The sequence below is a fragment of the Hylobates moloch genome, unplaced genomic scaffold (genome assembly GCF_009828535.3).
Source record: "Hylobates moloch isolate HMO894 unplaced genomic scaffold, HMol_V3 SCAFFOLD_94, whole genome shotgun sequence".
In the NCBI taxonomy this organism is placed as follows: Eukaryota; Metazoa; Chordata; class Mammalia; order Primates; family Hylobatidae; genus Hylobates; species Hylobates moloch.
In genome coordinates this window covers 67748-82515 of record NW_026652369.1, presented here as the reverse complement: position 1 = coordinate 82515, position 14768 = coordinate 67748, and the positions used below count along the sequence as shown (strand labels likewise).

The 14768-nt window shown below is 44.0% G+C and overlaps 1 pseudogene; it reads left to right on the top strand.

Moving 5' to 3' along the window:
- The first annotated feature begins 10143 nt into the window (after positions 1–10143).
- Positions 10144–14768, top strand: part of LOC116463945 (fatty acid-binding protein 5-like) — a 14960-nt pseudogene continuing 10335 nt past the window's right edge.

Below are 14768 nucleotides of genomic sequence, written 5' to 3'. Positions count from 1 at the left end.
AACAGATGAAGAAATTAAAGCTATAACCATGGACCAATTAGCTGAACTCCCTTTAGCCCACTTATTATACTACTGTTCCTGTTCACAAATGAAAGCATAACACTACATTTGCTCCATCAGGTGTTACTTTTTCATGTTAATTATTACTGGGGAAAATCCAGCAATTTAAAAATTACAGGTCGTTTTCTAGCTCCCAATTTTCTAGTTAACAAAAAGAAAAGGGGATTAAGTTGGTTATTTATTTATTTTTCCTTCTCTTTTAGGGAGGCTTTCTAGATGGCCATCTTTTCTATTTTATTTTTCAACCTTTTCTTTGGTAACCCCTTGTGGTTGCAGCCTAGCTACCTCAAGCGTGCTTGCCAGCTAAAAAAGGCTAAAGTGGGAGTCTAACTGGGCTTTCAATTTCGCTTTTTGGACAGCAGCCTGCCCCCGACAGAGAGACACTAGGTGAGCCGCAACTGGGCCACTGGAGAGGGGAGATAAATGCATTCCGTTTCAGTTGCGTGATTCCCTCCTGTTGCTTTCCACAATGCATCTGTAACACCTTTACTTTTCCATTTCTGCTAGAAAGCAAATCTCTGTCTCTTCCAAAGGACAGTGAACATAAGTAACTACCACCCTGGAAAGCTCTGTGGGGAGCGATGAGACGGGAGGGGCCCGGGTGATTGGAGTATGGATTGGAGGAAGCAGGTGGGAGCTGTCTCTCTGAAATCTGCTTCTAGATGTTGCCCTCAGCAGTCCTTTATTAGTGAATAAATAGTATAAATCATTGAGAAAGTAGTAGTAGAGAAATGTTAGATGGGAAAGGAAAAAGGACTCCTCTCCTTTCCATCAACATACCCTATTCCAGGCAAAGAAAAAGTGGCAAAAACAGTGTACAATGATAGGTTCCTTTTGCACTGCCTTTTTGTGCTGAGATTATTATTGACCCAGGTTAAGGATAAACAGTTATCCCAAATGACTCCCTGGATAGAACAGTCAATCAAACTTGTAAGTTAGTGCCTATGAACAGTAAGACAAAACACACACACACACACACACACACACACACACACACACACACACACAGGCCTTAGAGTGCGAAATTCTCAAGCCCCTGCAAATCAGTTCATTCATTTACTCCTTCCTCCAACAATTTTTTTTTAAGAGACAAGAGTCTCCCTTCACTGCCCAAGCTGGAGTGCAGTGGTGAAATCATAGCTCACTACAGCCTTGAACTCCTGGGCTCAAGTGATTCCTCTCACCCCACCTAACACGATCTTTTTAGTGTACTCTGTGTTGGACTGTTTTGGTGTGTCCTGCATGTCCTATCTCCCTATCCTTTAAAGCTGGGGCCAAAAAGAGAGTTCCAGAAGTCCTGCTTCCCCAGCTGGAGTTGCCCAAATAGACCGCTTCACAAGAAAGTTTCTGCCTGTGATATACCCAAGTGGACAGTCCACCAACACCAGTGCAGGAAAGTGTTTCAGATGCTGGAGAACAAGCGAGAGCTCAGAGCCAAGGAGTCAAGCCAATGTGGGTTTGAGAATGGTAAAGAGAAAGTCCTGGGGCAGCTTATAAGATATACAGGGAGGCAACACAAAGCGAGGTGTGGGCTAGAATAAGAATGCATCGGCCGGGCGCGGTGGCTCACGCTTGTAATCCCAGCACTTTGGGAGGCCGAGGTGGGCGGATCACAAGGTCAGGAGATCGAGACCACGGTGAAACCCCGTCTCTACTAAAAATACAAAAAATTAGCTGGGCGTGGTGGCGGGTGCCTGTAGTCCCAGCTACTCGGAGAGGCTGAGGCAGGAGAATGGAGTGAACCCAGGAGGCAGAGCTTGCAGTGAGCTGAGATTGCGCCACTGCACTCCAGCCTGGGCAACACAGCAAGACTCCGTCTCAAAAAAAAAAAAAAAAAAAAAAGAATGCATCACACAAATCTAGGACTACTGTGGCTGCTTCAGGAGTGGATTGGGATGCTCCAGACAGTCAGTGGGCTTTAAACTTGTCCGCCAAGCTGGAACCCATGAGGATTAGTGGAACCCAAGGAGGTCTCTTATCGCCCACAAGCCTCCAACACTGATGAAGTAGGTGGTTTGCACTGAAACTGGTGCCTTTCAACATGGGGCTAAACATCACCTGGCCCAGAAGCCAGTGACACTGAAGGAGGAGGCAGGGGAGGAGCTGGAGGTCACTGTGGATGTGGCAGCTGCCCCACCACAACAGAGGCAGTATATCAGTAACAGCCCACGTGGCTGCTGCAGCCCCTGGGGACTGCTGTTGTATTGAAATGATACATTCTGCTGCTTCACTTCTGCTTTCCAAATTTCCCACAGAATGTCTCTTGTGGCCCAGACAAACCCAAAACTATGTAGGGAAGGGAATCTAGGACATGTAGTCCAATGGACTCAGCTGACACAGTATGAACCTGCCACAGGCTGTGGCAAGCTCAGTCCAGCTAAGGCACTATGTTGTTTTCTAGTTCGCACTTTACGTAATTTCTTTGACTCTAGTGTTAGGCAATATGTACTGATTAATGATAGAAATTGGACAAATACTTGGATGGCTTATCATTGAACAAGGCAAAAAAATGTCCAAACTATAAAAAGTGAAAGGAGATTGTATTAATTTTTTTGTCCCTAGACAAGTATGACGGTTCAGAATGCTGGTCTTGTCCCCCTGGCAAAATTTGAGGCCATCTCTGAATTACTGGAGTCAATTTGGGATAAATTCACAGTCTTCTCCTTGGGTTTATAATGAAGTCAACAGGTGGTCTTGATAAAAGTCATCTTTAGTCAAGAAGAAACTAGGCTGGGCACGGTGGCTCACACCTGTAATCCCAGCACTTTGGGAGGCTGTGGCAGGTGGATCACAAGGTCAGGAGATCGAGACCATCCTGGCTAATATGGTGAAACCCCATCTCTACTAAAAATACAAAAAATTAGCCAGGCGTGGTGGCGGGCACCTGTAGTCCCAGCTACTCAGCAGGCTGAGGCAGGAGAATGGTGTGAACCCAGGAGGCAGAGCTTGCGGTGAGCCGAGATCGCGCCACTGCACTCCAGCCTGGGCAAAAGGAGGTCCTGCATGTCCTATCTCCCTATCCTTTAAAGCTGGAGCCAAAAAGAGCATTCCAGAAGTCCTGGTTCCCCAGCTGGAGTTGCCCAAATAGACCGCTTCACAAGAAAGTTTCTGCCTGTGATATACCCAAGTGGACAGTCCACCAACACCAGTGCAGGAAAGTGATTCGGATGCTGGAGAACAAGCGAGAGCTCAGAGCTCTTTCTGAGACTCCGTCTCAAAAAAAAAAAAAAAAAAAAAATAGCAAGCCATAGCTGGATAAATACACCAGTGAATGTCACCTGTCATAATTGCACAAGATTTCCTTGGAGTAGAGGTGGGTATCTACTTGGTGATATCTGTGGAATGGCCTGCATCTTTTCGTCTTTCTCTGATTGCAAGGGAGGAAGTCAGTAACGGCCTATAGAGGCAGGACCTTTGCCTAGTACCCTGACATCACGAGTGCCTCCCCTTCTGTTTGGTGCTTATCTGAATTCTCTCTGCACATGGAAGTGGATGTCATGGCACTGGAGAGGCTGCCTGGCCAGGGCAGCAAATAAGGGTTAGAATTCAGGAAACCAGCTCAACCCCGTTTTAGCAGTGAAAGTTCAGTGTCCTGGGAATCCCTTCATCCTGAATACACTGGGACAATTGGTCAACTTAGGCCAGAGTGTGGCTGTGGCAGGAACAAGGTTTTGCTGACCCGGACAACAGGAGAAACTAAAACCAGAAGAAAAGGCAAAGGAAATGTACGAGAGGGATGCCAGCCATCTGGCCTGCTGGGTTTGCTGACTGGAGAGAGGGGGACAGTAAATCAGTTCATAAATTAGAGTTGATTTGTAAAGCTTTCACCGAGATTCCCTAAATGGTCCAGGCACGGTGGCTCACACCTGTAATCTCAGCACTTTGGGAGGGCGAGGCGGGTGGATCACTTGAGGTCAGGAGTTGGAGACCAGCCTAGCCAACATGGTGAAACCTTGCCTCTATTAAAACTACAAAAATTAGCTGGCGTGGTAGCACATGCCTGTAACCCCAGCTACTCAGAAGACTGAGGCAGGAAAATTACTCGAACCTGGGAGTCGGAGGTTGCAGTGAGCCCAGATTGTGCCACCGCACTCCAGCCCGGGCAACAGAGCCAGACTCCATCTTTAAAAAAAAAAAAAAAAAAAAAAAAGATTCCCTAAATGTCTTTTCGTAGTAATTTTTAATAATGTAACTAGAGACTAAAGTTTGTGATTTTCTATGTGTGCAGCTTTTCCCTTTTCATTCTTCTTCCATCTCTGTGCAATTGTAGAAGAGAAAGAAGCTATGGAGAGATGGGCAGGGGGTGGGATGGGGAGTAGAACAGAGGGTAAGGGTATATCAGTCATTTGGTGAGCGTAGGAGATAGAGGATCAAAATATTTGTCATCTCTTTTAATGAACAGACTACAGGGATGACGGTTATGGTAGAAATTGTCTTTGAAGCTGCCTTATGTTAGAGTCACTTGCTCAAAATTTTATCTACTCAGTTGTGTCCAGTGGAGATGTGACAAAGTGAGTTCCCCACAGTGAAGTATCCCTGCCCTTGGACCTTCTGCCCCTGGGCCGGTTAGAGGTGAGGGAGTCTTTTCCTTTCCAGTTATCTGCGAGGCTACCCTATGCCACCTTCTGGGAAGTCTGAACTCTGCTTTAACAGATGGTCCTTAATTTTCATACAATACATAATTTTCTTAAGGCCACAATCACAGCCCCAAATGTATGCTTCAACTTCTAAACATTTAAGCTAAGGGACTGTGACGTTCTTCTTTGTTGTTGTTGTTGTAGTTTTTGTTGTTGAGATGGAGTCTCACTCTGTCGCCCAGGCTGGAGTGCAGTGGTGCGATCTCGTCTCACTGCAAGCTCCGCCTCCCGGGTTCACGCCATTCTCCTGTCTCAGCCTCCTGAGTAGCTGGGACTACAAGCACCCGCCACCACGCCTGGCTAATTTTTTGCATTTTTAGTAGAGACGGGGTTTCACCGTATTAGCCAGGATGGTCTCGATCTCCTGACCTCAAGTGATCCACCCACCTCAGCCTCCCAAAGTGCCAGGATTACAGGCGTGAGCCACAGCACCTGGCCTCTGCCGTTCCCTTAGGGGGTCCACAGTGGTGCAGCAATGGTTTACACGTATAGTTTCTGCCTGTGGTTCTGTCACTTCATCACACAGAAATGACTGGACAAACTCCCATCCAAATTTGGAGATAATCTGACTTAATTAAAAGCTAGATGTTATGAATAAATCTCACAATCTTCTAGAGCATCCTCCAAAGCCATTCAAACATAGGTACAATAAGAGGCAGCCATAACGGCCAATTAGAGAAAGTCATTCACATTAAGATGCTGTGGACAAGGACAACCGTGAGCCTTCATCACAAAATCACAGAGGCAGAGGCTTTCAGTGTCCCGCATTGATTTGTGAAAGAGCAGCTTCTCCGTGCTGGTGATCATGCCTCAGAGTGCCCCTGGGTGAGCAGCAGCTGGGAAATTGCTTATTTAACCATGATTAATGGGATTCTTGACCAATATATAGAATAACACAAATAACTTTGTACTTTATGGTCTTCACACAAACAGTCCATACATGTAGACAATAATTCCACAGCATCTTCCTTCCTTCAGAAGCAGAAGTAGAATCAACACAATGTTATGGGATTTACTGCAAATCCTGATTTCTATCTCTATCTTCTGAGTAGTTTTATGCCTGGGTCAGTGATATTATTTATTTTTAGCTCACTTACAAGAGAGTCTAAGATACTCAGTTTGAGAAACGAAAGAAATCCCCAAGATCTGGAACGGGTTGTTTTGTATCCATGCAGACAAAAGACGCTGGCATTCCTCAGGACATTTCTGTATCTCCAAGGGTGTGCATATCCTGGTGAGGGGTGGTGATCAGGAAGGTGAGTTTGGTTCAGTGGTGGATCTTGCATTCCAAGTGACTATAGAATCCTCAGAAAAGGAAATAAATGAAATCTACCATGTCAGTTCCTTGGTATGATCTGGAATCATAGATCATTTTATTTTTTTAACTTCTTTATTCAGCCCACATGATGAACATGCCTACTTTGCTCTGTTTCCGTTTTATGAAAAGAGGGTGGTGATAGCTACTTAGCTTGTAAATGGAACTTTGAAAGAGTCTGGAAATCCATAAAAGAAAGAGATGTGGGAGGTATTATTTCCTTGCAATGAACACAGAATTTATGTAACCCAAATGCTACCAGCATTTATTCACTAATCTTCCCTTAACTTCAGATTTGTTTGTGTAACTTTTGACTACTTAGATTCCTAATTATTCTGTCACCAGTGCCGTCATTCACTGGGCAGAAAACATATTCCATTTTTATAAGGTCATTTACCGAATGGTATTATACATGCTAATTTCAATAATTAAATTAAGTTAAATAATAATTAAAGTTAAAAGGATGTTCCCATCTTCTGATCTTCCTACTAAAGTTAGATCGTAAAGAGCAGTGGAATTGGAGCACATATGAGCTTCAAGGTGCAGAACATACACAGCTCCTACCGCTCCTGGACCTACTGTGTCTCCCATATGTGTCACTGGACTGCCTGCATCACAGTCTCCTGGTGTGCTTCTTTAACATACAGGCTCCAAGGCCCCCAAAAAACAATTTGGGGTATAGGGCCTGAGGCTCTGCATTCTTGTCTCCATAAGTGGTTCTTACGCATATTACATCTTGCTCTGCAATGCCCTAGACGCAGATTGTGGTTAGCTCAGGGGCCCCTTCAGGAGGACTGTGATGGTTAATTTCGTGTGTCGGCCGAGCGCAGTGCCTCATGCCTGTAATCCCAGCACTTTGGGAGGCCGAAGTGGGCAGATCACGAGGTCAGGAGATCGAGACCATCCTAGCCAACATGGTGAAACCCCATCTCTACTAAAAATACAAAAATTAGCTGGGCATGATGGCACCTGCCTGTAATCCCAGCAACTCGGGAGGCTGAGGCAGTAGAATCGCTTGAACCAGAAAGTCGGAGGTTGCAGTGAGCCGAGATCGCACCACAGCACTCCAGCCTGGTGACAGAGCAAGACTCCGTCTCTCTCTCTCTCTCTCTCTCTCTCCCACACTATATATATATATATAGTGTGTCAACTTGACTGGGCTAAAGGATGCTCAGAGAGCTTGTTAAATATTTTTTCTGGGTGTGTCTGTGAGGATATTTCCAGAAGAGGTTAACATTTGAATTGGTAAACTGAGGACAGAAGACCCTTTCACCCATGGGGGTGGGCATCGTCCAATTCCTGGAGGGCATGAATAGAGCCAAAAAGTGGAAAAATGGCAAATTTGTGCTCTGCTTGGACCCTCAGACATCAGTGTTCCTGGTTCTCAGGCCTCGGGTTTGGAGTGGAACTGTACCACCGGCATTCCTGGTTCTGTAGCTTACACACAGCAGATCATAGGATTTCTCCCCCGTAATCACATGAGCCAATCCCTCATTTGCTATATCCTATTGGTTCTGCTTCTCTAGAGGACCCTGTGGTTATGTCACTTCATCACACAAAAATGACCGACAAACTCCCATCCAAATTTGGAGATAATCTGACTTAAATAAAAGCTAGATATTATGAATAAATCTCACAATCTTCTAGAGTCATCCTCTAAAGCCACCAACAGAATGGCTGTATCACGGACAGAATGTTCACAAAGGACCCCAAAACAGGATTAGGCTCACATTTTATGGCACACTGTATCTCTTTTTTCCTCAGTAACCACTCTTGCCCCCAATTATGAATTTGTGAGTTTTGATCATTTTTTAATAAACTTAGAAGCTGCTGCACTTGTTCTAGCCACTTCGAGTTCCTGGCTCTGCCCTCAGGTCTCTGCTCCTCCAGCCCGAGAAGGTCACCTGACTGCCAAGAATAAAGCTTAGAAATAAAGCAGATCTCTTCTCTCTTCCACCAGGTTTCCCAAGGCTGTTGTAGGTCCTTTTTAGAGCTACAGTTAGGCATCATCCTGACTAGGAACTCAGTTCTGCTCAGACTCAGCTTGGAAACGAAGTAGCTGGATGCCTTGTGATGTTTGTCTGGTTCAACCCTTACTACAGAACAGGGGCAATCCATCTGCTGTTCATTTCTTCCTCTCAAATGACCACCTCTCCTGCAATCCTGTCCTTTCCAGAAATTATCTCCTTTATTTTAGAAAGCGCTGCCTCAAATAAATGATTTGACCAACTAAATGATTTGATGTCTTTGTCAGTGCCATTATTCTTGAAGGCATGGATAATCTATCCACTGCAGACTTTTCCCTGAGGCAGATTTTTCTAAAAGGTGATATCTTTGGTCAAAGGGGGCTTTTAATAGGCACGGTGAAAGGTTCTACCTTTTCTGAGATAATTACTGGCAACTGGGGTTAGCAAGACAGTGAGGCACTTTATCCTTTATCACTTGCTGTGAATGAAATTGACTAGGATCATACACAGCAGGGGTCAAGGGTAAAGTGCTTCCTTGCTTGAGTTCAGCTTGTGCTACCTCTCCTCTTGCAAGAAAGGGAAGAAAGGAAAGGGAAACGGACTCAAGGTAAACAGACAAAATGTCGCCTGTAGTTAAAAGCTTTCCACCAGAGGCCCCTAATGAGATCTATTCTTTCTGAATGACATAGGGTTTTCATCAACCAAGATTATGTAAACTAATGAAGTTTATAGGCAGAATTCCAAACTCGGCCATTCTACTATAAAATATTTTTAATGGAACTTGTTTTTCTTTAATGTTATTTAGATCAGGTTTACAAGAAAATCCAAAAAGCCAATGTTTATCAGGATAATGATTAGCATCACAAATAACTTCATCTTCTAGGCCCAGTAGCCATCAGTTTACTTATATTGCTTATGACCTACCTCAGGTGACGATATGCATATACATATATAACACATGTGAAGCCTACCACATGCCAGACACTAAGTACTCTGTACATATTACCCCACTAAATACCCTATGAAGTAGATATTATTATGGCCATTTTACAGATGGTGTAACTGAGACACAGAGGGGTAAGTATCTTGTCCAAGGTCACAACAATAAGTAAATGGTGGAGCCAGAATAGTTTAGATCCTTGCTACTCCAAGTGTGGTCTGGGAACCAGCAGGGTGGGCATCACCTGGGATCTTGATGGAAATGCAGACTCTCAAGCCCACCCCGGTCTCGCTCTGTCACACAGGCTGGAGTGCAGTGGCATTATCTTGGCTCACTGCAACCTCTATCCCCTGGGTTCAAGCAATTCTCCTGCCTCAGCCTCCCAAGTAGCTGGGATTACAGACGTGAACTGCCACACCTGGCTAATTTTTATATTTCTAGCAGAGACGAGGTTTCACCATGTTGGCCAGGCTGGTCTGGAGCTACTGACCTGAAGTGATCCCTCCACCTCGGCCTCCCAAAGTGCTGGGATTACAGGAGTGAGACAGCACACCCACCCCAGAATCTGCATTTTAACAAGCCTCTCCAGGAGAATAATTTCCACATTAGAGTTTTAAAACCATTTGCTTAAATAATCTTAGATTACTTCTTCCTGTGCTTTAAAAATCTGCTTATGGCTTCAGACTTTGGGAAATAAGGTGTACTTGGTTGGCTTATTAAGAAAAAAAAAAAAGAATTTTAAGATGGTTTTGTGTCCTTTCCCCAGCACCAACCTCCCCCAGATAATCAACTTCTCAAGAGAAAAAAAACAGTTTAAAAAAATTATTAAATTTCTATTATTTGAAGGTGCCTTCCTTTCATTAAACCATGATAGAAAACCTTATAAAATATGTACTATATCCCCCAAATTACAGATTTTTTAAAAACTGAGTTCAAAAGAGTTAAGGGGAAAGCCTACATTGGTGTCTAAGTTTACAGTTTTTGCTTCTTGAAGCAGGATCTTCATGCTTACACTTATTTCCTAGTAGGTAGCACAGGGCCTGGCACATAGTAAACAATCAACTTATCTTTCATTTAATAATTTTTTCCCATCCTGTTTCAACAATAGAAACTTCTTTTTGCTTAATCAAAAGCATTTCACCCTGATTTAAAGAAGTGATATTCACAGTGCGCTGCCCATGACGACCCTGCTCAGCTTGCTCTGCACACCCTCCTGTGCCCACCATGACCACTGTTCAGCAGCTGGAAGACGATGCCTAGTGGACAGCAAAGGCTTTGATGAATAAGTGAAGGAACTAGGAGTGGGAATAGCTTTATAAAAAATGGGCACAGGGGTGGAGCCAAGATGGCCGAATAGGAACAGCTCCGGTCTCCAGCTCCCAGCCCCAGCGACACAGAAGATGGGTGATTTCTGCATTTCTGCTTGAGGTACCGGTTTCATCTCACTAGGGAGTGCCTAACAGTGGGTGCAGGACAGTCGGTGAAGCGCACTGTGCGCGAGCCGAAGCAGGGCGAGGCATTGCCTCACTCGGGAAGCGCAAGGGGTCAGGGAGTTCCCTTTCCTAGTCAAAGAAAGGGGAAACAGACGGCACCTGGAATATCGGGTCAGTTCCATCCTAATACTGCGCTTTTCCAACGGGCCTGGAAAACGGCACACTAGGAGATTGTATCCCGCACCTGGCTCGGAGGGTCCTATGCCCATGGAGTCTCGCTGATTGCTAGCACAGCAGTCTGAGATCAAGCTGCAAGGCGGCAGCGAGGCTGGGGGAGGGGCGCCCGCCATTGCCCAGGCTTGCTTAGGTAAACAAAGCAGCCAGGAAGCTCGAACTGGGTGGAGCCCACCACAGCTCAAGGAGGCCTGCCTGCCTCTGTAGGCTCCACCTCTGGGGGCAGGGCACAGACAAACAAAAACTCAGCAAGAACCTCCACAGACTTAAATGTCCCTGTCTGACTGACAGCTTTGAAGAGAGTAGTGGTTCTCCCAGCACGCAGCTGGAGATCTGAGAACGGACAGACTGCCTCCCAAAGTGGGTCCCTCACCCCTGAGCAGCCTAACTGGGAGGCACCCCCCCAGTAGGGACAGACTGACACCTCATTCAACCGGGTACTCCTCTGAGACAAAACTTTCAGAGGAACTATCAGACAGCTGAATTTGTGGTCTCACGAAAATCCGCTGTTCTGCAGCCACCGCTGCTGACACCCAGCCAAACAGGGTCTGGAGTGGACCTCTAGTAAACTCCAACAGACCTGCAGCTGAGGGTCCTGTCTTGTAGAAGGAAAACTAACAAACAGAAAGGACATCCACACCAAAAACCCATCTGTGCATCACCATCATCAAAGACAAAAAGTAGAAAAAACCACAAAGATGGGGAAAAAACAGAGCAAAAAAACTGGAAACTCTAAAAAACAGAGCACCTCTCCTCCTCCAAAGGAACGCAGTTCCTCACCAGCAACGGAACAAAGCTGGATGGAGGATGACTTTGATGAGTTGAGAGAAGAAGGCTTCAGACGATCAAACTACTCTGAGCTACGAGAGGAAATTCAAAACAATAGCAAAGAAGTTAAAAACTTTGAAAAAAAATTAGAAGGATGGATAACTAGAATAACCAATGGAGAGAAGGGCTTAAAGGAGCTGATGGAGCTGAAAGCCAAGTTTCGAGAACTACGCGAAGATTGCAGAAGCCTCAGTAGCAGATGCGATCAACTGGAAGAAAGGGTATCGCTGATGGAAGATGAAATGAATGAAATGAAGAGAGAAGGGAAGTTTAGAGAAAAAAGAATAAAAAGAAATGAACAAAGCCTCCAAGAAATTTGGGACTATGTGAAAAGACCAAACCTACGTCTGATTGGTGTACCTGAAAATGATGGGGAGAATGGAACCAAGTTGGAAAACACTCTGCAAGATATTATCCAGGAGAACTTCCCCAATCTAGCAAGGCAGGCCAGCATTCAGATTCAGGAAATACAGAGAACGCCACAAAGATACTCCTCGAGAAGGGCAACTCCAAGACACATAATTGTCAGATTCACCAAAGTTGCAATGAAGGAAAAAATGTTAAGGGCAGCCAGAGAGAAAGGTCGGGTTACCCACAAAGGGAAGCCCATCAGACTAACAGCTGATCTCTCCGCAGAAACTCTACAAGCCAGAAGAGAGTGGGGGCCGATATTCAACATTCTTAAAGAAAAGAATTTTCAACCCAGAATTTCCTATCCCACCAAACTAAGCTTCATAAGTGAAGTAGAAATAAAATACTTTACAGACAAGCAAACGCTGAGTGATTTTGTCACCACCAGGCCTGCCCTAAAAGAGCTCCTGAAGGAAGCACTAAACATGGAAAGGAACAACTGGTACCAGCCACTGCAAAAACATGCCAAATTGTAAAGACCATCAAGGCTAGGAAGAAACTATAGCAACTAATGAGCAAAATAACCAACTAACATTATAATGACAGGATCAGATTCACACATAACAATATTAACGTTAAATGTAAATGGGCTAAATGCTCCAATCAAAAGACACAGACTGGCAAACTGGATAAGGAGTCAGGACCCATCAGTGTGCTGTATTCAGGAAACCCATCTCACGTGCAGAGACACACATAGACTCAAAATAAAGGGATGGAGGAAGATCTATCAAGCAACTGGAAAACAAAAAAAGGCAGGGGTTGCAATCCTAGTCTCTGATAAAATAGACTTTAAACCAACAAAGATCAAAAGAGACAAAGAAGGCCATTACATAATGGTAAAGGGATCAATTCAACAAGAAGAGCTAACTATCCTAAATATATATGCACCCAACACCAGAGCACCCAGATTCATAAAGCAAGTCCTCAGTGACCTACAAAGGGACTTAAACTCCCACACAATAATAATGGGAGATTTTAACACCCCACTGTCAGCATTAGACAGATCAACGAGACAGAAAGTTAACAAGGATATCCAGGAATTGAACTCAGCTCTACATAAAGTGGACCTAATAGACATCTACAGAACTCTCCACCCCAAGTCAACAGAATATACATTTTTTTCAGCACCACACCACACCTATTCCAAAATTGACCACATAGTTGGAAGTAAAGCTCTCCTCAGCAAATGTAAAATAACAGAAATTATAACAAACTGTCTCTCAGACCACAGTGCAATCAAACTAGAACTCAGGATTAAGAAACTCACTCAAAACCGCTCAACTACATGGAAACTGAACAACCTGCTCCTGAATGACTATTCGGTACATAATGAAATGAAGGCAGAAATAAAGATGTTCTTTGAAACCAACGAGAACAAAGACACAACCTACCAGAATCTCTGGGACACATTCAAAGCAGTGTGTAGAGGGAAATTTATAGCACTAAATGCCCACAAGAGAAAGCAGGAAAGATCCAAAATTGACACCCTAACATCACAATTAAAAGAACTAGAAAAGCAAGAGCAAACACATTCAAAAGCTAGCAGAAGGCTAGAAATAACTAAAATCAGAGCAGAACTGAAGGAAATAGAGACACAAAAAACCCTTCAAAAAATTAATGAATCCAGGAGCTGGTTTTTTGAAAAGATCAACAAAATTGATGGACCGCTAGCAAGACTAATAAAGAAGAAAAGAGAGAAGAATCATATAGATGCAATAAAAAACGAAAAAGGGGATATCACCACCGATCCCACAGAAATACAAACTACCATCAGAGAATACTACAAACACCTCTATGCAAATAAACTAGAAAATCTAGAAGAAATGGATTAATTCCTTGACAAATACACCCTCCCAAGACTAAACCAGGAAGAAGTTGAATCTCTGAATAGACCAATAACAGGTTCTGAAATTGTGGCAATAATCAATAGCTTACCAACCAAAAAGAGTCCAGGACCTGATGGATTCACAGCCGAATTCTACCAGAGGTACAAGGAGGAACTGGTACCATTCCTTCTGAAACTATTCCAATTGATAGAAAAAGAGGGAATCCTCCCTAACACATTTTATGAAGCCAGCATCGTCCTGATACCAAAACCTGGCAGAGACATAACCAAAAAAGAGAATTTCAGACCAATATCCTTGATGAACATTGATGCAAAAATCCTCAATAAAATACTGGCAAACCGAATCCAGCAGCACATCAAAAAGCTTATCCACCATGATCAAGTGGGCTTCATCCCTGGGATGCAAGGCTGGTTCAACATATGCAAATCAATAAATGTAATCCAGCATATAAACCGAACCAAAGACAAAAACCACATGATTATCTCAATAGATGCAGAAAAGGCCTTTGACAAAATTCAACAACCCTTCATGCTAAAAACTCTCAAGAAATTAGGTATTGATGGGACGTATCTCAAAATAATAAGAGCTATCTACGACAAACCCACAGCCAATATCATACTGAATGGGCAAAAACTGGAAGCATTCCCTCTGAAAACTGGCACAAGACAGAGATGCCCTCTCTCACCGCTCCTATTCAACATAGTGCTGGAAGTTCTGGCCAGAGCAATCAGGCAGGAGAAGGAAATAAAGGGTATTCAATTAGGAAAAGAGGAAGTCAAATTGTCCCTGTTTGCAGATGACATGATTGTATATCTAGAAAACCCCATTGTCTCAGCCCAAAATCTCCTTAAGCTGATTAGCAACTTCAGCAAAGTCTCAGGATACAAAATTAATGTACAAAAATCACAAGCATTCTTGTACACCAATAACAGACAAACAGAGAGCCAAATCAGGAGTGAACTCCCATTCACAATTGCTTCAAAGAGAATAAAATACCTAGGAATCCAACTTACAAGGGATGTGAAGGACCTCTTCAAGGAGAACTACAAACCACTGCTCAATGAAATCAAAGAGGATACAAACAAATGGAAGAACA